This window comes from Onychomys torridus, chromosome 2, assembly GCF_903995425.1.
Source record: "Onychomys torridus chromosome 2, mOncTor1.1, whole genome shotgun sequence".
Lineage (NCBI taxonomy): Eukaryota > Metazoa > Chordata > Mammalia > Rodentia > Cricetidae > Onychomys > Onychomys torridus.
In genome coordinates this window covers 147,441,245-147,467,102 of record NC_050444.1, presented here as the reverse complement: position 1 = coordinate 147,467,102, position 25,858 = coordinate 147,441,245, and positions in this window count along the sequence as shown.

The window sequence follows — 25,858 nt, the reverse complement described above, 5'->3', positions numbered from 1 at the left end:
TATTGCCTTCACCCCCACAGTGCTAGGATTATAGGCATGTACCAGAACGCCAGGCCAAACCATGGTTCCAGACTGCACCATGGTACCTGGATCCAATGACTTTTTTAGACAGGGTCTTAGTGTGTAGCTCTGGCTGTTCTGGAATTTACTATGTAGACCAGGCTGGTCGTGAACTCACACAGATCCACCTGCCTCTGCCTCCTGCATTCTGGGATTAAAGCATGCACCACCACACCTGGCCCTCTGACAAGGCTCTGAGGAAATCCTGCCACTCTTTCATGAAGCAAAAATTCTGCCTCCCTCCTGAGCCGTTGCTAAGGGAACTTTTTACCCAGGTTCCTGCCATTTCCTTTGGTTAATATTCCGACCCACCCCCTTGAAACCCCACCCTTGGTGCTGTCCTACATCCTGACATAAAAGCCTCATTCTAAGGAAGAACTCCTCCCCTTTCCTCTCTCCTGCTCTCTTCCTTCTCGCCTTGAGGTGCGCACACCTCTCTTCCTCTCTCTCTCTCCTTTCTGTGTTTTCTGTCTTTCTATCTCCTATTATAATAAACCATTTCCTCACAGATGCAGCGCCTGGGTGTGAATGACTTTCCATGTGCCGCCGCCTCTCCCCCCACCTACTGCTTCTGCCCAGCATGTTTCCCTGCATGCGCAGGATACCCTCAGGGACCCCCTTGTAATATATGATAACGTTGGTGCTAGTGACTAGGCAGAGGTCCTCCTTGTGCATTTCTCCAGCCTGTCGAGGCGGTCGGAGACATGCTAGGAGCCCCGGAACCTTCAACACTCACTTCATCCAACACCAGCATAATGGGTAAGCATCATCATCCCACCTCCTTTGGTAAGCCTGTCTTTTGGCCATTTTCCCACAACTGAGGATTCCCTCGTCTCTCCCAGCACCACGTGTCTTTTGGGCTCACAGCCCCTTGGCCCTCATCCCTATACAAAGGCATGTGGATATGGCCTGTGCCCACTCGACTCCACGGTCCATTGGCTACCTTGTGCCGTTCATTAGTCCTCACTGACTCTCTGGGATGCTGGAGGTCAGTTTTGTCTTCTTTCACTTGCTGGTACCACGTGTCTTTCAGTCTCATAGCCCCTCAGGCCCCGTCCCTATGCAGCGGCATATGGAGACGTCCGTGCCCTCTCAATCCCACTGCCCATAGCCTTTGTGGCAATGGTCCATTGGCTAACTTGCACCGTTATCATTGGCCCTCGCTGACCTTCTGGGACACTGGAGGTCAGTCCACTGGGCCTTATACCTCATTGTGGAAAAATGCGCCTATGGCCCCCCCACTCCCACCTCTGCTGCTGACCCATGGCTTGGGTTTGTTTCTCAGCGGCTGCCCACACCATGCCACAGCCAGGGGGTGTCTCTCTTTCCTGCCCAGCTGTACTGCTACTCTGTTTCTCCAAGCTCCAATTTATTAACTGAAAGTTTTCCAGAAAAACTTTTCTCTGTAAAGTCTATTCCACAAAGTTTATTTCCTATGTGTAAATGTAAATGTATGATTAATATGGATATATATATAAAATATATTTTTGTTTGTTTGTTTTGTTTTTTGTTTTTCGAGACAGGGTTTCTCTGTAGCTTTGGAGGCTGTCCTGGAACTCGCTTTGTAGACCAGGCTGGCCTCGAACTCACAGAAATCCACCTGCCTCTGCCTCTCGAGTGCTGGGATTATAGGCGTGCACCACCACTGCCCGGCCTATATTTCTTTCTGACTGACTTTTAAATGCTTCAATTTATCTGTTCCTTATCTGCTCAGTTTATTTTGGAAAAAACAAAACAAAACAAAACAACCACATGAACACATGGCCAGGCACCACATTTGATAGGTACGAACACATGATCAGGCACCCCTATCTTGAATAAGAACACTCACATGATCAAGGTGCCATCTTAAGTGAGGGCAACCACGTGGTCTAGCCACCATCTTGATTAAGGTCAGGACAGGCAGGTCATATGACCTCACCACCATCTTTACTAAGGGCAGCATGGGTGGGGCACATGGTGCTCAGGCTGATGGTATGGAGCAAGGTTAGAGAATTGCCTCCCACCGTGCATTGTTTCATGATCATTTTACAGGCCGGAGAAAAAGTCCCCCAGCTGTGGTCTGGTGTTCCCCAGCTGCCTCTCTCAGGCTTGAGCCGTCTGGGCAGGGTAGAAGTCTTCTGAAGCCACTCATGTAAGGTGGGGCCCAAAGACATATGTCCTCCCCTCCAGGATGTCAGCAAAACCACATGCAAGCAGTATTATTATATTAAAATTTTAAATTTCAGATTTTAACAGTCATACAATTCTGATACACTTTGTGTCACAAGCTCAGGATTGTAAATTTTCCTTGGCTACTTGATTACCTGCTTTTCCACGATTTGGATTTCAGTACTGATTGGTAATACTAATTTATCTAAAACGTTTGTTTTTTCCTCACTTGTCTATTCCTGAGGATGGTATTCTTTTCTCTCTTGGTCTTAGGACTCTTCTCAACCACTAAGACCATGGGCCAAAAGGCTCCAAATAAATTCGTGAATTTTAACTCCCGTCTTTAGTCTGTATCTCAGCAGGCTGGCAGAAACATCGGAGCAACAATGTGGACACACCCTGCAGCGCTTTGCCTGCTACAGACGTCAGCAGAGACTCTGGTCTACGGGTGTGAACCAGCCCAGCCAATCGCATTGTTCCCTGTCTCTACAGCCAGGTCAGATGACCACATGCTTGGGTTCCCTCCTTACCTTTAACTAGCCAGAGTCCCCCTGACCACCTGAGCCCTGTTTTAGCTTGAAGTAGCTTTGGAGAACACGTCGTCCTTTGCTCCCTGTTCCCAGGACAGGCTGCAGGGCTAGGTTAGGGATAGAAACCCTGGCTGTGAATTCACCAAGAGGATCCTTTTCCTTTTCTCAGACGGTCCTTTTCTCAGAGTTGGGCTGCACCCTGACTCACAAGCCCCTTTTCTCCTGTTCTAATTCAGCCTTAGTATCTTTCCCTGTCCCTCTTCTTTGCTTTCTCAAAAAACAGCTTAAGAAATAATTATTTCTATATAAGTCATTCAGGATTATAATCTGGCAGGTACTCAAAGGTCAGTCCCCTGTCCTTGCTAACTTCATTAAGCTGTAACTAACTAGGAAACCCATATATTCAGATTTAAGTCATATATATGCTCTCAAAGTTATAAATGCATCAACAGATTTTGTTCCCCCAGTCCTCAAACACCTGTAGAGATCTGAGAATGTGGCATTTAATATAAAAGCTTTCTATGATAAAGAGACATGTCAGCTCCTGGCAGCATCCTGTATCTCCTCCATGAAGATACATGGCCGCAGAAGAACTTCCACCCAGAAGCTCATGGCAAGGCTGGCCACTCAGTGAAAAGCTGAGATCCTGTCCAGACTGAATAAGTGGAACAACAGAGGACCAACTGCCTCATACTGCAAAGTCAAGGTGGGTCAGTCTCCCCAAATTTCTACTCCACAGAAAAAAATCTTTCAGATCTTCTGGGCCTATCAGCTGAACAAGCGCTGCCTTTGGGGCATCTGCCCCACCCCCAAATGACCACAGAGAGACTTGGGATTGCTGCCTAGGTAGCTGGAAAGCTGTCTCACTTCTTACATTTATCCTTCTCAGATCTGACAGTGTTGGATAACTAGGGTGTCAGTTTAACAGCCCCAATCCCAAGATAATATATGTGCTTTCTAATTGCAGACGGGTATGCCTCCTTTACAAACTTCATGGTATATGATAGACTAGTTTTAGATATAACTACAGAGGTTCAAAGTTTTAATACTGATAAATGCAGCTTTGATAATCTGATAGAGCATTGACTACAAAGAGTTCCTAAGAGTCCTTAAACAAATTTTTAACCCTTTTGCTGTGATGTACATTCATTTCAGCTGTCTTACAGATACCTACAGGCTCCTAGAAGTTTTGCTACTGCATCAAGCAATCTGGCCTGATGAAATCTAACAATCTCCAGAGCCCATTTCTGACCCCACCTATTTTTTTAACATATTTTGCCAATTCATAGTTCCCGCCTGACCTCCAGAGAAATAGCAGATGCCATGGCTTTTATACTCCTGATTTGGCATGCCTTTCCCCTCAGGCTCCTGGAACATCACTGCTGCAACCTGCCTCCTCAGTTCCCTCAAGGAATGTTCCTGAGATCTTCCACTATGCGTGATTCCCGCCCCCCCTTCACCCCTTGTCACCTTGAAGTAGCCTCGAGAATTCAGCACCCTTGTTCACCCAGTTGCTCCCATAACTCACCTCTTTTTATAATAATCCAGACAGAGGAATGTTAATGTTCTGATCCACCCCTTGAAATCCTACCCCTTGGCACCTCCCTGTGTCCTGACATAAAAGCCTCATTCTAAAGAAAAACTCCCCTTCTTCTCTCTCTTGTGCTTTTCCTCCCAGGAGGTGCACACCCTCGCTCTCTCCTTCTGTCTCTTTTTCCTATCTTTCTGTTCGCCTCTCTATTGTAATAAACTCCACGTGGATGCAGCGTCTGGGTTGTGAATCACTGGCTGCTGCCACCGCCATGTCCTCCTGGCATGCATCTGCCCAGCATGTTTCCCTGCACCCGAAGGACACCCTCTGCAGCCCCCCTCCCTGCAACAATAGTTCATAACAACTTTCCTATCACTGTCCTTGTTATGAAGGCAGGAGAGCTCTGTAAGCATTGTCCAAAGTCACATACTTGGTAGATGACTAAACCATTAACTTGTGCAATATGGGCCTGAAGGCTACGTTAGAAATACGTCAGCTGGGCAGTAGTGGCCCATGCCTTTAATCCCAGCACTCAGGAGGCAGAGGAAGGCCAATCTCTGTGAGTTTGAGGCCAGCCTGGTCTAGTCTCAGGATAGCCAGGGCTACACAGAGAAACCCTGTGTTGAAAAATGAAAGAGAGAGAGAGAGAGAGAGAGAGAGAGAGAGAGAGAGAGAAGTATTTCTAGCCATACGACCTTAGCCACAATGATGCAGAGAGACAGCTTGCTCAGCAGGTTCCCATCATGTCAAGGGAGAGTCTCCATGCCCCAGTCTTAGAGCTGCCGGTGGTCACCTGACCACTGTCTCCTACCCTGGACCTCAGGGAAGGGCCACCATCCAGGACCAAAACCCCAGTGACTCCTCTTCTTGGTCCTGTCGGATGAAACACTAGCCCGTGTTACCATCCAGGAGTCTTGATCAGGTTAGCTTTCTCAGTCAGTTAAAGAATTAAAAGGCATGCCAGGTGGTGGTGGCGTACACCTTTAATCCCAGCAATCAAAAGGCAAAACCAGGCGGATCTCTGTGAGTTTGAGGCCAGGCTGATCTACATAGCAAGAGCCAGGACAGACTAAAACAACACAGAGAAACCCTGTCTCAAAAACAAACAAAAGAATCAAAAGGCAGGAGAAAAAAAATCTCAAGCACTACAGTTACAGGGCAGCCAGGCGGGCAGGGACACAGCAAACAGAATCAGCTGGTAGAGAAAAGTTTTTATTAGGGGTGTATGTGTGTTTACACATACACAGCAGGCACACAGAGAGGAGGACCCTCGGCAAAACGGAGGGGACGTCAGGATCCAAAGCTATTCTCTTCTTGAGGGCTGGGTTTTTGTTTTTGTTTGTTTGTTTTTTTGGGTTTTGAGACAGAGTTTCTCTGTGTAGTTTTGGTGCCTGTCCTGGAACTCGCTCTGGCCTTGAACACACAGAGACTCTCCTGCCTCTGCCTCCCAAGTGCTGAGTTTAGAGGTGTGCACCACTAGGCTCAGCTTGAAGCCTGAGGGTTTTAAGGGTCTTTATGGGGATTTTCCTCCCCCAATTTAATGTTGTTCAATTTGAAGAAACACAGGGAGACCAACAGGTCCACAATTTTGGGGAATGTCCTGATTTGGCCTTGAATTTGTCAGAGCAGTCCAAAGTGGGGTGTTGCCACAGATAGAAGAAAAAAGCCCACCTTGTCTTTTTTTTTTTTTTTTTTTTTTCTTTTTAGACAAAACCTGCAAGCTTTTGTCTCAGGTCAAGACACTGAAGAAGCAGCCAGCCATCTTGGAGGTTAGCCATCATTATTACCTATCAGGGCCCCTCTCCCTGTCTATCTGCCTATTAGGAAATCTGTGTTACCTCCTGGTCCTTCGCAAGGACACCAGAAGGAGGGAAATCTGTACCTCCTTCTTCAAGCCTGGAGGGTCTAGCTCAGGAGCCTGCAGCTACGTGTGTGTGTGTGTGTGTGTGTGTGTGTGTGTGTGTGTGTGTGTGTGTGTATCAGCCCTCGGGTGTCCAGAGCCCTTGGGTGCTGGTCTTCAGGAGTTGTCTACCTTGGTTTGGTTTTGTTCGGGTTTTTGTTTTTTGAGAAAGAGTGACACACAGCAACCCCAGACTCACCAATCAGTCTGGACTGCTTGCTGGCCGGCGAGCCCCAGGATCCTCTTCCTCCCCAGCATTGAGATTGCAGATACATGTTGCTATCTAGGCCTAGTATTTCTAACCATTTCTGTTTTGGTTCTTAGTTTTATTTTTTGTGTATGAGTGTTTTGTCTCATTTTCATGTATGTGTACCATGTATGTGCCTGGAGCCCTCAAAGGTCAGAAGACAACATCAGATCCCCTGGGATCAGAATCCTGACAGATGGCTGGATAGTTGCTAGCCACTGTGAGGGTCCCCCGCAAGAGCAGCAAATGCTCTTAACGCACTGAACTATCCCTGCAACCTCACTATACTTGGCTTTTTGCCTGGTTGTGGGAACTGAACTTAGGTCCTGATGCTGGCACGCAAGCACTTTACCAATTGAGCTACCACACCAAACCAGAATACAGTTTTTGTTTGTCTGTTTTGAGATAGGTTTGCCTATCTTACGTTGCCTATCTATGTTGCCCAGAGTAGTCTTGAACTCCTGGGCTCAGCCTATCCTCCCTCTTGCCTTAGCCTTCCTAGTAACTGGGACTCAAACTGTATGCTCATGAAATATCTGTACTTACCAAGTACTTTATCTTAAGCGTGTGACCCACATTAACTCATTTAACCCTCATATAATGATATTTTGATGCCAGAAAGCTTAAGGAACTTGCTTGCAAAAATTTGGCCAAACTTGTGGTCACTGTCACAGGCAGGCCATGCCTTTAGTATCTCCAGGAGCCTTTTTGTTTTGGTTTGGTTCTTGGTTTTTCAAGACAGAGTCTCTCTACCTGGTCCTAGCTGTCTTGGAACTTTCTGTGTAGCCCAGGCTGGCCTCGAACTCAGACATCAGTCTGCCTCGGGCTCCCAAGTGCTGGGATTAGAGGCTCGAGCCACCATGTCCAGCCAGCTCCGGCATTCTTTTTTTTTTTTTTTTTTTTTTTTTTAAGATTTGTTTATTTATCATGTACACAGAAGAGGGCGCCAGATCTCATTACAGATGGTTGTGAGCCACCATGTGGGTGCTGGGAATTGAACTCAAGACCTCTAGGAGAGCAGTTGGTGCACTTAACCTCTGAGCCATCTCTCCAGCCCCCCCTTTTTTTTTTTGAGACAGGGTTTCTCTGTAGCTTTGGAGGCTATCCTGGATGAACTCTGTAGACCAGGCTGGCCTTGAACTCACAGAGATCCACCTACCTCTGCCTCTTGAGTGCTGGGATTACAGGCATGTGCCACCACCGCCCGGCAAATAATCTGTTTGACTTTATTTTATGTGCATTGGTATAAAGGTGCCAGATCCCCTGGAGCTGGAGATATAGACAGTTGTGAGCTGCCATGTGGGTGCTGGGAAATGAACTCAGGTCCTCTGGAGGAGCAGCCAGTATTCTTAACCTCTGAACCATCTCTCCAGGCCCAGAAGCAAATCTTTTTTTTTTTTTTTTTTGGTTTTTCGAGACAGGGTTTCTCTGTAGCTTTGTACCTTTCCTGGAACTCACTCTATAGCCCAGGCTGGCCTCGAACTCACAGAGATCCGCTGGCTTTGCCTTCCGAGTGCTGGGATTACAGGCATGCGACACAAAGCACATCTCTGGCATTCTTAATGATAGCCACAGCTCTGTGCTTCCTTAGGCTCCATCTTCCCAGCTCAGTCCCTAGCTTGAGCTCAGACATACTGGAGGCCAAGCAGCCCCGAGCAAGGGTGACAGGACTCAGACACATAGATCAAGGCCCTGTGATTCTGGCTTCTTGGACTGCTCTGGGTGGGGAGCAAAATCATAGGGAACTCTGCCAGACTTACACTACACAGAGCGTCCAAAGGCCAGACATTTGCCCAGAACCGAACCGTTGTCACTGGAGACAGCAGGGGCTGCCGCAGTCCGCCAGTGACTCCTCACCTACTCCCATTTCCTCCCCATACATTTTGGATTGCCACAGTAGAGGCATTCCCAGTGGGGTGGGGGTGGGTTTTTTCTTCCTTCTAAACCTGAAACTCTCGCCTGCTCACAGTGGAATGTTTGGGGGTTTTCTAGTGCTGGGGGGGTCTAACACAGGCCTTGGTCAAGTGTGCCTGCCACTGAGCTCATAAAAGGCATGAGGACCTGGGTTCAGATCCCCAACACCCAGGTCAAAACTAGGAGACAGACGGATCTCTAGGGCTGCTGGCCAACACAGCCAGCAAAACAGGAGTTCCAGGTTCAGTGAGAGACAATCTCAGGGGGACAAAAGGGCGGGTAATAGGGTATGACACCCAACATCTGGAATCTCTGTGCACAAGTATGAGCACACACACAGCCCACATGTTGTGTGTGTGTGTGTGTGTGTGTGTGTGTGTGTGTGTAAGCCAGAGGACATCCTCAGGTGTCATTCCTCCAGCACCCCCCCTTCTTTTACTTTTAGTCAGTCTTCCTACAAGAACTTGCCAGGTAGGCTGGGCCAGTTCCCATCAAGCCCCAGGAATCCACCTGTCTCCGATTCTCTGGTGCTGGGATTATAAGTGTACAACTCGATGCACAGAATTATTTTTAACATGGTCTCTGGGATTGCACTCAGGTAATCCCTGCTCATAAGGCAAATACTTTGTCCACTGAACTTCCGGTTCATAAAACCCTTTGCCTCCCTAACCCATGCTCCTCCCCGAGGCAACCACCAGCATGCTGGTGTGGATGCTTCAAGCTTTTCCAGGGAGAGTTCAGACATCACCTGAGGCTCCTTTTTCCTCCAGAGATGTAGCACAAATGTTGAAACAAGAATAACAGAACTCCCAACAGTTCCCCCACCCCCCTCAACCCCACCCATCTCTAATTTGAGTCCCAAAAGTGAGAAAGTGTTACTTAACTTGCTCAAATCCTTCAGTTTAATCATGGCAAGTCAGTTGAGTGAGGGAACAAGGTGCTGGACAAAGACTGAGACTTTACTAGGAAAAAAGATGGAAGACCTGTCAGAAGCTGCCTTGCTGGGACGCTGATTTAGGAGCGATTAGTCGGTTGGTGCCTGTTCCCAGGCTGGTGGGCACCTTCTCTCAGCTGGTGGGCCTGATGATGCACCTCAGATACTTATCGCCTAATCACTGGCTGCCTTACAGTCCTGCAGGTCCCCAGAACAAAGATGGTGATTGCCTGGAGCTATTCTGGTTACCGATTAGTTAGCCCACATGCAGTTCCTGACTGTTACACAATGTACAGGCTGGAGGGGCAGCCGCCGGGAAGCCTTGCTGAGATCCTCAAACTCACAGTGATGAAGGGGAAAAAAAACGAGTATGGTTAGGATGGAAGATGAGGGTTAGGCGAGGGCAAATACAATCAAGTATGAGGTCTGGTCTCAGTGCTTGCCTGCAGAAGGTGAGTCCCTAGAAAGTCAGGGGAAGATCTTCACAGTCTCCTCAGCCACAGAACCTTGATTCTACCCCCTTGGTCTCTCTTTGATCTACGTGAGAAACAGCCCCTTTGTGGATTCTACTGCCTAAATGGGGGATGACAGTGAGTTAAATAGACCTGACGGGCAGCTGCAGCCACTCAGATGCCGCCTCCAGCTCACCAAGCTCCAGCCAAAGGAGAAATGGGGGAGTTAGGGGGTCTTTATAACCATGACTCTTACAAAATGGACTGCCCAGGGAGTGGCTAGCTACTAAAACCAATCTTAAGACAGTGCCCTCTACTGGAGAGGAGGAGACCTCATCGTTACCAGCCTGCGACTGTGGAAATCGAGTATTAGACCTCTTCCAGCACCTGGTGCAAGAAATTGTTCAGAGGCTGGAGAGATGGCTCAGTGATAAAGAGCACTGGCTGCTCTTCCAGAGGACCCAGGTTCAATTCCCAGCATCTACATGGAAGCTAACACCTGTTTCTACAGTTCCAGAGCTTCTGAAACCCTCATACAGACATACAGGCAGGCCAAACACCAAATGAATAATTTTATATATATAGTGTTAGGGGATGTCTTTCTGTATGCTGTGAATATGTGTTGCTATGATTGGTTAATAAAGCTGTTTTGGCCTATGGCAAGGCATCTTATAAGCAGGCAGGAAATGTAAGACAGAGACAGGAAAAGGAGAGGCAGAGCAGACGCCATCCCGCCATCCAGGGAGCAGCATGTAATGGCACACAGGTTAAACCACATAACACATGGTGACATATAGATTAATAGAAATGGGCTGAGTTTAGTGATAAGAGCTAGCAAACAAGAAGTTTGAACCATAGGCCATGGCCATAGAGTTTGTAATTAATATAAGCCTCTGTGTGATTATTTTATAAACAGCTGCACAACCACAGGAGGGAGAGATTCGTCCCAACCCCTGGGGCAGGAATGGAGAAATTTCCAACTACATTTGGCACCCAGACATGGTAGCAAGAATTTTCACCCCAAAACCTGAGAAAGCTTTAAAAAGATTCAATAATGGAGCTAAAAAGAGCTTCCTAGTTCTGTGTCTCAGGCAAGCTGTGGCATAAAGACTTCAGCTACAGTATGGCAGGTTTGCAGCATTTGGGCATGACCTACAGCGTGGTGGTTCCTGCCATTGTACACAGAGGTGTCTCCAAGCTGTGCAGCCCACTGCATGGTGGACTTAACCTTTACTCATACAGAAAAAAAAAAAAAAAAAAAAAAAAGGTATGAGCCAGCTGAACACTACCTTGTGGCAGCACGGACCCCATTGTTGGCAGGGTAAGCATGCCTCTCCTGGGTGCCTCTACCAAGTTGGGAAGCTGGGGTGGGTGGAGTCAGCAGCCAAGGCTCCAGCTATTTGTCTTGGCCATTAAGTTTAACAGTTTTAAATCTCTACTGGTCAGAGAAGGAGTACAGAATTCACAAAAAGACAGATTCAGATGGAATAAACCTGTAAATGGTTTACAGTGTGTAAAAATGCACGTAGGCTTGGAAGAGAGGAAAAGGAGGATAGACAGTTATATAAAGAAATAGGCCGGGCGGTGGTGGCGCACGCCTTTAATCCCAGCACTCAGGAGGCAGAGCCAGGTGGATCTCTATGAGTTCAAGGCCAGCCTGGGCTACCAAGTGAGTTCCAGGAAAAAGGCGCGAAGCTATACGGAGAAATCCTGTCTCCAAAAACCAAAAAAAAAAAAAAAAAAAAAAAGAAAGAAAGAAAGAAAGAAAGAAAGAAAGAAAGAAAGAAATAGATAGTTAGCCAGGCAGCAGTGGCGCACACATTTAATCACAGCACTTGGGAGGCAGAGCCAAGCAGATCTCTGTAAACTCAAGGCCAGCCTGGTCTACATAGTGAGATCCAAAAACTACACAGAGAAACCCTGTCTTGAAAAACCAAAAAAAAAAAAAAAAAAAAGTTAAAAAATATGGGTTGGGGATTTAGCTCAGTGGTAGAATGCTTGCCTAGCAAGTACAAGGCCCTGGGTTCGATCCTCAGCTCAAAAAAAAAATATATACCATGTAAAGATGGAAATCACACATAGAGTCTGGATTATATTGTCTTCGGGATTTTTAACTACAGAAAGACATTTGATTGTAAAGGCGGCTGAGTTAAACAAATATATATATATATAATAAAGGTTTTCTTGACTTCAAAATTTATGTCTAAGGATACATTGCTTTGGGAAAGAGGTTCTGCTTTTGTTTCTACAGAAGATGAGAAGCTGTGGATTTGCTCTCAGGTAATGTGGTTTGATCAGCCAAGACCCCCTGAAAGGTCTCTGATGACACCATGGCCCAGATAATCCAACATCCAAAACCAGCTTCAAAGCAACTGGCTGAGATGATTTGTCCTCACAGGCCACTACAGCCAAGATTTAACTATAATTCTTAATTTTCCCAGCATCCCCACAAGATGACCAGTGCCCCCAACCAGCAGGAAGTAGTATGAGAAACTACGGCCAACCAAGTTCCCAAAATATTGTTTATAAATATTTATTTTTATTTAAAGGAGATTGGGGTCTGGAGAGATGGCTCAGAGGTTAAGAGCACTGGCTGCTCTTCCAGAGGTCCTGAGTTCAAGTCCAGCATCCACATAGTGGCTCATAACCATCTATAATGAGATCCAGTGCCCTCTTCTGGCCTGCAGGCATACATGTGAGCAGAACACTGTATATAAATAAATAAATAAATCTTTAAAAAAATAAATAAATAAAGGAGGTTGATTAGAAATACAATCTCTTTCTAACAAAGAAAAGGGGACTGGGTGGTGGTGGTGCACACCTGTAATCCCAGCACTCGGGAGGCAGAGGCAGGTGGATCTCTGTGAGTTCGAGGCCAGCCTGGTCTACAGAGCCAGTCCAGGACAGGCTCCAAAGCTACAGAGAAACCCTGTCTCGGAAAAAAAAAAAGAAAGAAACAAGAAAAGGGGATATTATAGATATCATAAGATTAAAGGGTAGATTATTGAACCTACTTTTTTTTTTTTTAATTGAACCTACTTTTAAAGAGCAACAACTTGTTTAAAATGTTTTACATTGCTATGGATTTTAGTTTATTGATACAAATTTAAAGTTAATTTTGACTGGGTGGTGGTAGCACATGCCTTTAATCTCAACACTCAGGAGACAGAGGCAGGCAGATCTCTGTGAGTTCGAGGCCAGCCTGGGATACTGAGTGAGTTCCAGGAAAGGCACAAAGCTACACAGAGAAACCCTGTCTCAAAAAAACCAACAACAAAAAAGTTAATATTGTTATATTGTATCTATATTTCTACTCTTGTTTAAGGTATTATGATTCTGCAGCTCATTTGAAATTGTAATGTAAAATTAAGAAGTACAGATTAATAATTAGTCATTCATGATAATCAAACTTATAGACCTGTTAGTTAAGTTTTCTAGGTATACATAGATATATTTCAATTAGGTAGGAAAATCTTCAAACACTTTAAAGACCTACATTATATAGCATTTAAAACATTTTAAAAACTTAGACTTTCTGGACATTGAGACACATCTGCTCCTGGCAGCATCAATTTACTTCAAAGAAGATAATGGGCATTGAAGATACTCCATAAAGAGTTTGCTTCCCTTATGGCAAAAGTTAGCCCTTTGGGAAAGAAACTGTTCTTGCCTGAACTGCTTGACAAAATGTTGTATTGACTGGACATGCAGAACCCATGGGAAAATGACCACTAAATTTGCCAAAACAAGGCAAGATGGTCCTTCAGGTTCTTGCTTCACAGAGGAGACTGCCAGACATTCTGCAGGACACAGAGAAAAATGACTGAGAGATTCTAGGCTGATAGGCTGAAGATGGATGCCCCAATGTTGCAGAGGAACTTTGGGTGACTGTCTAGGCAGCCAGCTGTCTCTGTCATTCTAGATTTTTGGAAGTTGCTTACAATACACTTTCTGTTTACTTCGGTAATATTATATCCTTCTGGGGTCTTTGATGTAGTTGAAGACTGGATAGTTATAATTTTTCTTGGTTATGATAAAAGATAAATTATATATGAAACTTTAAACTCACAGCATACGATAAATGATAAAATATTTTCTTTAATTTTGCCAAATACAAGTAGACTAGACATTGTAACTGTAATTTTTGCTTGATAACTGTTTGCTTTATATATAATTTCACTATATTAAAGCTAAAACTTTCCTTTTGATTATATAGAAAAGAGGAAGTGCTGGGGGATATGTTTCTGTACACTATGAATGTATGTTGTTCTGACTGGTTAATAAATAAGCTGCTTTGGCCTATGGCCAGGCATCTTAGGAGCAGATGGGAAATCCAAGGAGAGAGACAGGAAGGAGAAAGGCAGAGTCTGGGGAAAAATGGGTTATTTAAGATATAAGAGTAGCTAGCAAGAGGCCTGCCATGGGCCATCCAGTTTGTAAATAATATTGAGCCTCTGTGTGTTTATTTGGGACCAAGTGAGTAGGAGAGATCTGTCCCGACTGCAGGCCAGGCAGGACATAGGAAAACTTTGACTACAGAAAAAAAATTATTCAAGATCTCAAAGGAGATCTGAGCATCCAGAGTGCAGCATCGGTGCTTTGCAGGAGGCAAGTGAGGCCTGTTTGGCATTTGAAGATAATAACCTGGTGCTTTCTATGCCAAGCATGGAACAATTATGCCAAAATATCTCCAGCTAGTGAACCCATTCACTGGGGAAGCACTTAAGAACCTCACTGTTCCAGGAAACAATTTTTTGTTTGTTTGTTTGTTTTTTGAGACAGGGTTTCTCTGTGTAGCCCTGGCTGTCTTGGAACTCCCTCTGTAGATCAGGCTGAATATTTAACTCATAATTTTTTTTAAATTCACTGATTTTATTATGTGTGTGTATGTATATATGTATATGCACATCAAAAAAATTTGTGTGTGTGTGTGCATGGATGCCTGTGAGGCCAGAGGAGGCCTCGGAGCCCTGGAGCTGGGGATGCAGGCAGTTGGGAGCCACCACATAGAAGAGTAGCAAGTGTTCTTAGCCACTAAACCTTCTCTCCAGCACAAAAGCTTGTTCTTAACGTTTTTCTTTGTCTTCTCTTCCTGTCATATTCTGTAAAGTACTTAAATTGATGACTGTGGATAGAAAGTTTGGGGACAGAAGTCAGGCGTCGACAAACTTTCCGCTTGTATGAAATTTAAACATAAACAAATGCCAAAAGTGTCTTAGTGAATAGTTTCAAGAATCAACTTTACAGCAATTATTCTGTGAAAAGTTTTGGAAAATTTGGAATTAAAAAAAAATAAGTATATTCCTTTTTTTATTTTGACAGGGACTCATATAGCCCAGGCTGGCTTTGAACTCACTATACATCCAAGGATGACCTTGAACTCCTGATTCCCCTGCCTCTATCTTCCAAATGCATTAGTCACCATGACCGGAAAAAATTAAGTAATTTTTTTGGTTTTTGTTTCTTTCTTTTCTTTCTTTTTGAGACAGAGTTTCTCTGTGTAGCCCTGCCTCACTGTCCTGGATCTCGCTCTGCAGACCATGCTGGCCTCGAACTCACAGAGATCCACCTGCCTCTGCCTCCGGAGTCCTGGGATTAAAGGCGTGTGCCACCACTGCCTGGCCCTGGAGGCATTTTCTTAGTTGAGGCTCCCTCCTCTCAGAGGACTCCAGTTTGTGTCAAGTGGACATAAAACTAGCCAGCACAGGCTTCTTCTCTATGGGTTTCTGAGTTGTTCTATGTACAAGGACATGCTGTCTTCTCTTCTGTTCTGTAAATTTGCCCATAAAATGTATTAAACTATAAACCAAATAGTCTTTAGGGATGGTGGGCCTGTCTAAATAAGGAACGTCACCCATAGGCTCCAGTAACTGAACTCACGCTCTCTAGTTAGTGGTGTTTGGGGAGGTTATGGGACCTTTGGGAGGAGTTGTCTTTGGTGGAGGGAGTACCTGGAGGAGGCCTTTGAGAGGCTGTAGCCTTGCCTCATTTCCATTTAGCTCTCTCTACTTCATGAATGAGGATTAAAGTGATCTCCAAGATTCTTGCTCTGGCCATCTGCGGCTATGCTCTTGGCTCAATTATGGACTCTCTCTCTGGAGTCAAAAGCCCAATTAAATACTTCCATAAGTTGCTTTTGGTCGTGGTGTTTCATACAGCAACAGAAAATCACTAATACAGAGGTTTTGGGAATCTAAGTATTCACATGAGATCTTGGAAATTAAAAAAAAAATTGCATAGCATCTTGCAATGGCCTCCAGGTTTCTGTCCATTGTCCACCATAAACAGGCACATCTCACCACGGCACTACCATGTCCAACCCTCCTGGTCCTATTCTTCTCAGACTCATGGATCTGTGTCTGTGTGTCTGACGCTTCATAACACCTGAACTTGACTGAGAGATTAACCTGTGTGTGCACTTCACTAGCCACAGCCAGCTTGCTGAGTCCTTCAAAATAGGATCAATTCCATTAAGGAACTCATTACAGCCGGCTGGGGAGGGCACGCCCTTAATCCCAGCATTCTGGAGGCAGAGGCAGGCAGATCTCTTACATTTGAGGCCAGCCTGGTCTACAGAGTTCTAGGACAGCCAGGGTTACACAGTGAAACCCTATCTCAAAAAACAAAAACAACCCAAAAAACAAAATTAACTCATTACTATTACCATTAACGCCATTATTATTATTTAAGATAGTATCTCACTGTGTGTGGCTTTGACCTCATGGTCCCCACACCCACACAGTCTTAGCTTCCTAAATGTTGTGATGACAGGCACAAGCCATCACACCAATCTGAAAATATTATATATTTGAAAAGTACTGAGGGCATAAAATAGACACTGGAATTTTAGAATAGAATTTGTAGAAGAAAAAGAATGAAAAGCATTGATAATTTTTATATTGATAATAATTTTGGTGAATTAAGTCAAAATCCGTTTCTGTTTTCTTGAGGAAATCTCACTATATTGCCCAGGATGGCCTCAAACCTCTGGGCCTCAGGTGATTCTCCTGCCTCAGCTTCCCCAGTAGCTGAGAATATAGACATATGTTATCACATTACATATGATTTAAAAATATATTATTAGGGGGCTGGAGAGATGGCTCAGAGGTTAAGAGCACTGACTGCTCTTCCAGAGGTCCTGAGTTCAATTCCCAGCAACCACGTGGTGGCTCACAACCATCTGTAATGAGACCTGGTGCAGTCATACATGCAGTCATACATAGTAATAAAAATTTAAAAAAATATTATTAAAAAAGATTTTTTGAGGCAGGATACTACTATTATAGATCTGGCTGACTTGGGACTCATTATGTAGACTTGACTGTGTAGACGAATTTCTAAGCAGTCTTATTAAATAAAAAACACAAAGCCAAATTATAGGGGTGAAAGCCTTAGAGATCAGGGAAATAGTGAGAGACATCAACCAATACCTTACCAGCTCTGCAATTTTCAAAAATGCCATGACTTCCTGCCTAATCAGGCTTTTATTGCCTTGCTGTTCTGCCCTCTCATTGGCTCTTAGCCCAACTACCTCACTTCCTTGTCGCTGCTTGTCTGTACAGACCTCCAGGTCTCCATGGTTGGTACTGGGATTAAAGGTGGTCGTCACCACACTTGGCTCTGTTCCCTAGTATGGCCTTGAACACACAGAGACCCTGCCTGCCAAGTGATCAGATTAAGGGTGAGTGCCACCACTGCCTGACTTTTGTGTTTACTTAAAACAGCTTGCTATTTCCTATGATCTCCAGGCAAGCTTTATTTATTAACATACAAATAAAATATCACCACAAGGCTGGCCTTGAATTCACAAATCTCTACTTGCCTCTGCCTGCCCAGTACTGGGATTATAGGTGTGTTCCACTATACCCAGCTTATTATTAAAATTTTATATTTAATCATGGTGGTGCACACCTGTAATCCTAGCACTTGGGAGGCAGAGGCAGGAGAATAGCTGTGAGTTAAAGGCTAGCACACAAAGTAAGGCTGGTATGCAAAGTAAGTTCTAGAACAGCGAAGGCTACATAGTAAGACATGTCTCAAGACAAACGCACAAGAAGTATTTCTCATCTGTTTCTGTTGTTGTTGGTTTTGAGGTCGGGTCTCAGGCTCTAGCCCAGGATGGTCTAGCATTCATTACGTAGCCCAGGCTAGTCAATCTAGCAGCAGTCCTACTGCCTCAGTTTCTCAAATACGGAACTGTAGGCATTGGCTGCCATACTGGTCCTTCTTGTTGTTTTGTTTTGATATGATCTACTAGTCAGACTTTGCACGTGGACTGTGGCAGCATACATGTCATCATGAGGAAGGAAAGACTTTGTTGGCTCATGGCATCAGATGTTCCTGTCCTCCAGGGTGGGGAGGATGATTCAACTCATGGTGGTAGTCAGAAGTTTTCCTAGCCGGGCGGTGGCGCACGCCTTTAATCCCAGCACTCGGGAGGCAGAGGCAGGAGGATCTCTGTGAGTTCGAGGCCAGCCTGGTCTACAGAGTGAGTTCCAGGAAAGGTGTAACACTACACAGAGAAACCCTATCTCAAAGGAAAAAAAAGCAAGTTTTCCTGTGTCCCACCCTGTCCCACAGCTGCTGGGGCCCAAGTAAACACACAGAGGCTTATATTATTTACAAACTGTATAGTCTGGTTGGAGAGAGGGCTCAGCAGTTAAGAGCACTGACTGCTCTTCCAGAGGTCCTGAGTTCAATTCTCAGCAACCACATGGTGGCTCACAACCATCTATAGTGGGATCTGATGCCCTCTTCTGGCATAAATTTGTACATGCAGATAGAGCACTCATGAACATAATATAAATAATTTTTGAAAAACTGTATAGTCTATGGCAGGCCTCTTGCTAGATAGCTCTTATATATTAAATTAACCCACTTCTCTTAATCTATGTTTTGTCATGTGTTCTGTGGCTTACTGGTCTGCTGGAATGTTGTTCCTTGGGCAGCAGGCTGGCATCTCTCTCTCCTCTCCTTTCTTCTGTCTATCTGCTTGTATTTCCTGCCTGCTCCTAAGCTGCCTTGCCATAGGCCAAATGGCTTTATTTATCAACCAGTCAGAGCAACACATATTCACAGCATACAGAAACACATCCCATAGCAGAACAGAGAACAGAGAACAGAGGGAATGAGTCATCAGGAAAGTCTCTCCCTGGAAATACCATTAGCAGTGTTTCTCTTACCAGATTCCACCTTCCACCGTTGCAACCCTTCCCAATAAGCTGTCCAAGTTTTAATTTCATCAATGAAGTAAAGCATTCACTACATCAGAGTCGTCCTCTGCTAATGGCCTTGCAGACACACTCAGAGGGGTGCTTTAGAGATCTACACCTTGTTCAGTAATGGGAAGGAAGCAGGGGAAGAAATACCCCCCTAAGGACACATCCCCAGTGACCTATTTTCTTCAGTCAGACCCCACATTGCACTTTCCACCACATCCCAATAAGGGCATCATGCTATGAATCCATCATTCATTAGTCCGGAGCCCTCATGACTGTCTCTGGCCACATTCTCAAAGACACACTCAGAGATATGTTTTGCTAGGTATTTCTGCATCCAAACTAGTTGATAATCAAAATTAACCATTATACTTCATTCTCTAAGTGTGTTTGTTACATTCCTACTACATGGTTCTATAGTTCGTGCATTATCACACCTAGAAGATTTATCAAGCAGCTTAACTGTACCAAGAAAAATGTCTGGAAGCTGGGAAGAGTAGAACCAATCAAATCTAGATCATAAATAACCCCAAAGGCTCAGGATCACTTTCAGTGGGTACAGTGACTCCAGATAAATCGTAGTGCTGTGGGATGTCATTCTGTATGCTGTGAATTTGTATTGCTCTGATTGGTCGATAAATAAAATGCTAATTGGCCAGCAACCAGGCAGGAAGTATAGGCAGAGCAAGTAGATGAGGAGAATTCTGGGAAGAGGAGGACTGAGTCGGAGTCACCAGCCAGAAACAGAGGAAGCAAGATGACAAGACAAAACTGAGAAAAGGTACCAAGCCACGGGGCTAAACATAGGTAAGAATTATAGGTTAAATAAAGAGCAAGAGCTAGTCAATAATAAGCCTGAGCTAATGGCCAAGCAGTTATAATTAATATAAGTCTCTGAGTAATTATTTTATAAGTGGCTGTGGGGCTGCAGGACCAGGCAGGAACACAGGAGAACTTCCAACTAAAAATGGCACCCAACATGGGGCAAGATCCACCTAAAAATTGAGAAAACTTAAAAAATATTCTAAAACAGAGCTATAAAGAGCTTCCCAGTGTGTCTCTCAGGCCAGCTGCAGCCTACAGACTTGAGCTACAGTGTGGTAGGTTCACGGTGTATGGGCTTAAGTGCAGCATGGTAGATTCCTGCCACTGTACACAGTGGCGTCTGCAAACTGTGCAACATGATGCATGGTGGATATAGCTTTTGCTAGTACAGACAAAGAAAGAAAGAAAGAAAGAAAGAAAGAAAGAAAGAAAGAAAGAAAGAAAGAAAGAAAGAAGGAAGGAAGGAAGGAAAGAAAGAAGAAAGAAAGGAAGGAAGGAAGGAAGGAAGGAAGGAAAGAAAGAAGAAAGAAAGGAAGGAAGGAAGGAAGGGAGAGAGAGAGAGAGAGAGAGAGAGAGAGAGAGAGAGAGAGAGAGAAGGTTTCTGGGCTACACACTACTTTGATGGAGGCATAGGCCCATTGCCTCCCAGAGTCAGCAGAGCGCATGGCTCCCAGAGCTGGCAGTCAATGTACCATGGCCATATTGGGAAGCTGAGGTGGGCAGAGTCAGCAGCCAAGGCTTCCATTTCAGTACTAGCCACTGCAGTTTAAAGCAATAGATTCACAATAAGGCAGATTCAGACAGAATAAGACTTTAAATGGTTTACAGTATGTGTAAAAATGTATGTGGGCTTGGAATAGAGAAGAAAATTAATATAGACAGTTATATAAAGAAGTAGTTTTAAAAAATAAAGTCTTTAAACAGACAGTAAAGGTAATATAAAAAATAAGCCACATAAAGATGGAAATCACACACAGAGTCCGGATTATATTGTGGGGATTTTTAACTACAGAAAGACATTTGATTGTAAAAGCTGATCAGTTAAACCAATATGTATATTTTAAAGGTATCTTGACTTCAAAATTTGTGTTTAGGATAGATTGCTTTGGAAAAGAGGTTCTACTTTTGTTTCCACAGAAGAGTAGAATCTATGAATGCTTCCAGGCTAATATGGTTTGACAAGGAAGATGCCCTTAGGAAGTAGTTTGAGAAACTATGTCCAAATTCCCAAAATATTGTTTACAAATTTTTGTTTGTTTGTTTGTTTTTTGTTTTTCAAGACAGCGTTTCTCTGTGTAGCTTTGCGCCTTTCCTGGAATTCACTTGGTAGCCCAGGCTAGTCTCGAACTCACAGAGATCCACCTGCCTCTGCCTCCCAAGTGCTGGGAATAAAGGTGTGTGCCACCACCGCCCACCCCTGCAAATGTTTATTTTTATTTAAAGGAAGTTGATTATAAATGTAATCTCTTTCTAAAGAAGAAACTGGGATATTAGAGATATGATAAGATTAAAGGATAGATTATTGAACCTACTTTTAAAGAGCAACAACTTGTTTAAAAATGTTTTACATTGTTATGGATTTTAGTTTATTGACAAAAATTTAAGGTTAATCTTATTATACTGTGTATATATTTCTACTCTCATTTAAGGCATTATGTTTATGTAACTCATTTAAATTGTAATGTAAGAAATGCAGATTAGTCATCTATGATAATCAAACTTACAGTCATATTAGTTAAGTTTTCTAGGTATACATAGATATATTTCAATTAGGTAGGTAATCTTCAAACACTTCAAAGACTTACAAAATATGGCATTTAAAATGTTTTAAAAACTCAGACCTGCCAGGCAGTGGTGGTGCACGCCTTTAATCCCAGCACTCAGGAGGCAGAGCCAGGTGGATCTCTGTGAGTTTGAGGCCAGCCTGGGCTACCAAGTGAGTTCCAGGACAGGCACCAAAACTACGTGGAGAAACCCTGTCTCAAAAAACAAAATAAATAAATAAAAATAAAATAAAATAAAAAGAAGGGAAAACTCAGACCTTTCTGGACAATGAGACATGTCTGTTCCTGGCAGCACTGATTTACTTCAAAGGGAAAGATGGGCATCAAAGACACTCCATATGGGGTTTATCTTCTTGGCAAAAATAGCCACTTGGGCAAGAAACTGTTGTTGCCTGGACTAATTGACAAAATGTTTTATCAACTGGACATATCAGACCCATGGAAAAATGACCACTGAATTTTGCCAAAACAAGGCGAGATGGTCCTACAGGTTCCTGCTTCACAGAGACTTTCAGAAATCTACAGGACACAGGGAGAGGCAACCAAAAGACTCTAGGCCTGTAGGCTGAAGATGGATGCCTCAACATTAGAACATTACCCCAACTTTGGGTGACTGTCCAGGCAGGCAGCTGTCTCTCTCATTCTAGATTTTTGGAAGTTATAATGCTCTTCTTGTTTACTTAGGTAATATTATATCCTTCTGAGGTCTTTGGTGTAGTTGAAGACTAGATAGTTATAATTATAAATTTCCTTGGTTATGATAAAAGAAAAATTAGATATGAAACCTTAAACTCACAAATACAGGATAAATAGAATATTCATTTTGGGGGCTAGAGAGATGGCTCAGAGGTTAAGAGCACTGACTGATAGGAAATCACAACATGTCCACACGGTTGGGCTCGCCCAGCGGACCACCTAATTATTTCTGGTTCAAAATAGCCATTTCCAAGTCAGAACATCTCGCGTGGCTAGGACTCCGTGGCTTGACATGGTTGCGTAAAGCACGGGCCCATGTAATTTACACGCATGCGTGGAGTAGCCACATGCGGTCCTGTATGCATGCGCGGCCCACTCTTTAAAAAGCCGGCGCCATTTTGCACAGGTCTCTCTTCTCTTCTCTCTCTCCTCTTCTTGTCTCCTCACTCATGTGTGTGCTTCATACAGGCCTGTCACATTCTCTTTCTATCCTATATTAATAAACAGCTCTTCTGTGGATTTGTCGTGTTCAGGACATTTTCTCGCAGGGTAAGAGCACGGATAAATAACTAACACTGGCTGTTCTTCCAGAGGAACTGAGTTCAATTCCCAGCAACCACATAGCTGCTCACAACCATCTGTAATGAGATCTGGTGCCCTCTTCTGGCATGTAGGTGTACATGCAGGTAGAACACTGTATGTATAATAAATAAACCTTTTAAAAACAGAATATTTGGTTGGGGATTTAGTTCAGTGGTAGAGCGCTCAAGCACAAGGCTCTGGGTTTGATCCTCAGCTTAAAAAAAAAAAAAAAAAAAAAAAAAAAAAGAATATTTACTTTGAATTTGCCAAATATAAATAGACTAGTTATAATAAATATAATTCTTGCTTGATAACTGTTTTGTTATATGCAATTTTAGTATGTTAAAGTTAAAACCTTCTTTGATTAGACAGAATGTGTGGGAGTATGTTAAAGTTAAAACCTTCTTTGATTAGACAGAATGTGTGGGATGTCTTTCTGTATGCTATGAATATGTGTTGCTCTGATTGGTTGATAAATAAAACACTGATTGGCCAGTAGCCAGGAAGGAAGTATAGACAGGGCAAGCAGACAAGGAGAATTCTAGGAAGAGGAAGGGCTAAGTCAGGAGTTGTCAGCCAGACACAGAGGAAGCAAGATGACAAGGCAAAACTGAGAAAAGCTACCAAGCCATGTGGCTAAATATAGATAAGAATTATGGGTTAAATTAAGTGCAAGAGTTAGTCAGTAATAAGCCTGAGCTAATGACCAAGCAGTTATAATTAATATAAGCCTCTATGTGTTTACTTGGGGGGTGCAAGTGGGAGAAATTTGTCCCAACCACTCTGGCCAGGACACAGGAAAATTTCCAACTACACAGTAGGGCAATGAGGGAGGGGAATTAGAAAGAAGTGTAACACATATGTGAAAATGACGTAAACTCATTACCAGGACTGGGGGGTGACTCAGTGGATAAATTGCTTGCCTCAGAAGCATGAAGACAAGATGCATAGATGGCTCAGCAGTTAAGAGCACTTGACTGTTCTTCCAGAGGTCTTGAGTTCAATTCCCAGCAAGGTGACTCACAACCATCTGTAATGGGATCAGATTCCTCCTGGTATGCATGAAGCATTCATTGTGGTGATATATTGTGTACCCCAATAAAGCTTGCCAGAGGCTCAGAGGACAGAGCCAGCCACTAGATTAGATACAGCGGTGGCAGACACCCTTAATCCTATCACTGAGAGGCAGAGATCCATCTGGATTTCTGTGAGTTCAAAGCCACACTGGAAACAGAGTCTGGCAGTGGTGGCACACATGCCTTTAATTCCAGGAAGAGACAGCAGGGGAGAGAAAGGTATGTAAGTTGTGAGGAAACAGTTACTAAGGCAGTCCAGCTGAAACCCTGTTGGGTGAGGACTCAGAGGATTTCAGTCAGAGGCTTCATGGAGTTGGTAAGGTAATAGGTTATGAGAACCGCTGGTAGCAAAAGTCCATGGGAGTATACAGCAGTGACAACTAGTGTTCAGAAGGTCAACCATCAGAACTAAGGGTTCTGTGAGAGGAAACCATCATGCAAGGCATTATGGAATTACTGCCTTTTTGGTTTTTATTTTGTTTTTTTTGTTTTTGGTTTTTTGGTTTCTCTGTGTAGCTTTGCACCTTTTCCTAGAACTCACTTGGTAGCCTAGGCTGGCCTCGAACTCACAGAGATACACCTGGCTCTGCCTCCTGGGTGCTGGGATTAAGGTGTGTGCCACCACCACCTGGCGAATTACTGCCTTCTGAATGAACTGGCTGTCTCTTGTTGTAAACTTCTTATGCAATAACAGCTATGATTCTCCCCATTTACCATGCATCTCCATGTTATGTGTACATGTAATCTCATGTTTGCATCTCAAACTTGGGCACAATTTTCCCTATACATTTGGGGTAATTGGATAACTGTCCCCAGCTGTGTTTATTTTTCATTAACGTAAATCTGGCCAGGGCCATTCTCCGGACAAAAGTATTTCAGGTAAGATACCTTTTTCCAAGGACAAAACTGCACATAGATAAACATTAGCTCATCTCACCCACAGATAGAGAAAAGAACTGCTAACAATTAAATCCTCAGCTCCTTACCTTCACTCTGAGTTATTTACACAAGACTCTGAGATTTACAGCTCACATTCCTGGGATGAGGTTTTAGCCATTTCCTAGTTATTGAGTTAAGGCAGTTACTCCCCACTGACCCAAGGAGACTGCCTACAAGGCCAGGCAGGCATAAGTACTAAGCTTCTTTCTTGTGCAAATTCAGTTTGAATTCCTCCTCAGCCAGGTGCAATTCCAGGATTCTCTAATTGATCTTAGCTTTAGTTGACCTTCCCAGAGAACTCCCCTTTAGTCACTCCCCTTTTGGGTTGTAATTGGAAACTGACATTTACTGCTTTATGTGTGGATCCTTATTACCTCTCTCTGTGACCCTGAAAATTCCAAGCCTCGAACTGCTTTGCCAAAGAATTATTGCTTGGGTATATATACTGGCTCTTGGAGAGCATTGAGGAGAATTGATGGAGAAGAACAAAGATGAGGACGAAGATGGAAAGAACTAGATAGAATGAGAGAACAGCAGGAGGGACTGAGAGTAGGAGAGACTGAGAAGAGCTAAGTATGAGAACAGAAAAGAAACTGTGTAGATAGTGTAAGGATTCTGTCCTTAATTACATCATCAACCTGCGACAGCATCCCAGCCTAAAAAGAGGGTATGTTCTCTGTGTCCTCTCTTTCCGCATTCTTTCCATCCGTATTCTCCCTCCTCCACACAGTCTCAGTCTCTCTCTCTCTCTCTCTCTCTCTCTCTCTCTCTCCCCCCCCCTTCCTTTCTCTCCCAATAAAGCTCTAGAAAGGTAACCATGACTCTTCCATCACCAATATATCCAGCACTCACATCCATCAGCATGGCCACCACAGGCAGCGGCCAGCCACGAGCTCTGCCACTTAACCAAAAGATAGACTTGACTTAGATGAATAAAGTGAACGGACTAAAGAACTCAGTGTGCTTAGATTCATTTGATATCCCTCTGATTAGAATGCTCAGCTGCTTGTGTTAGGGTC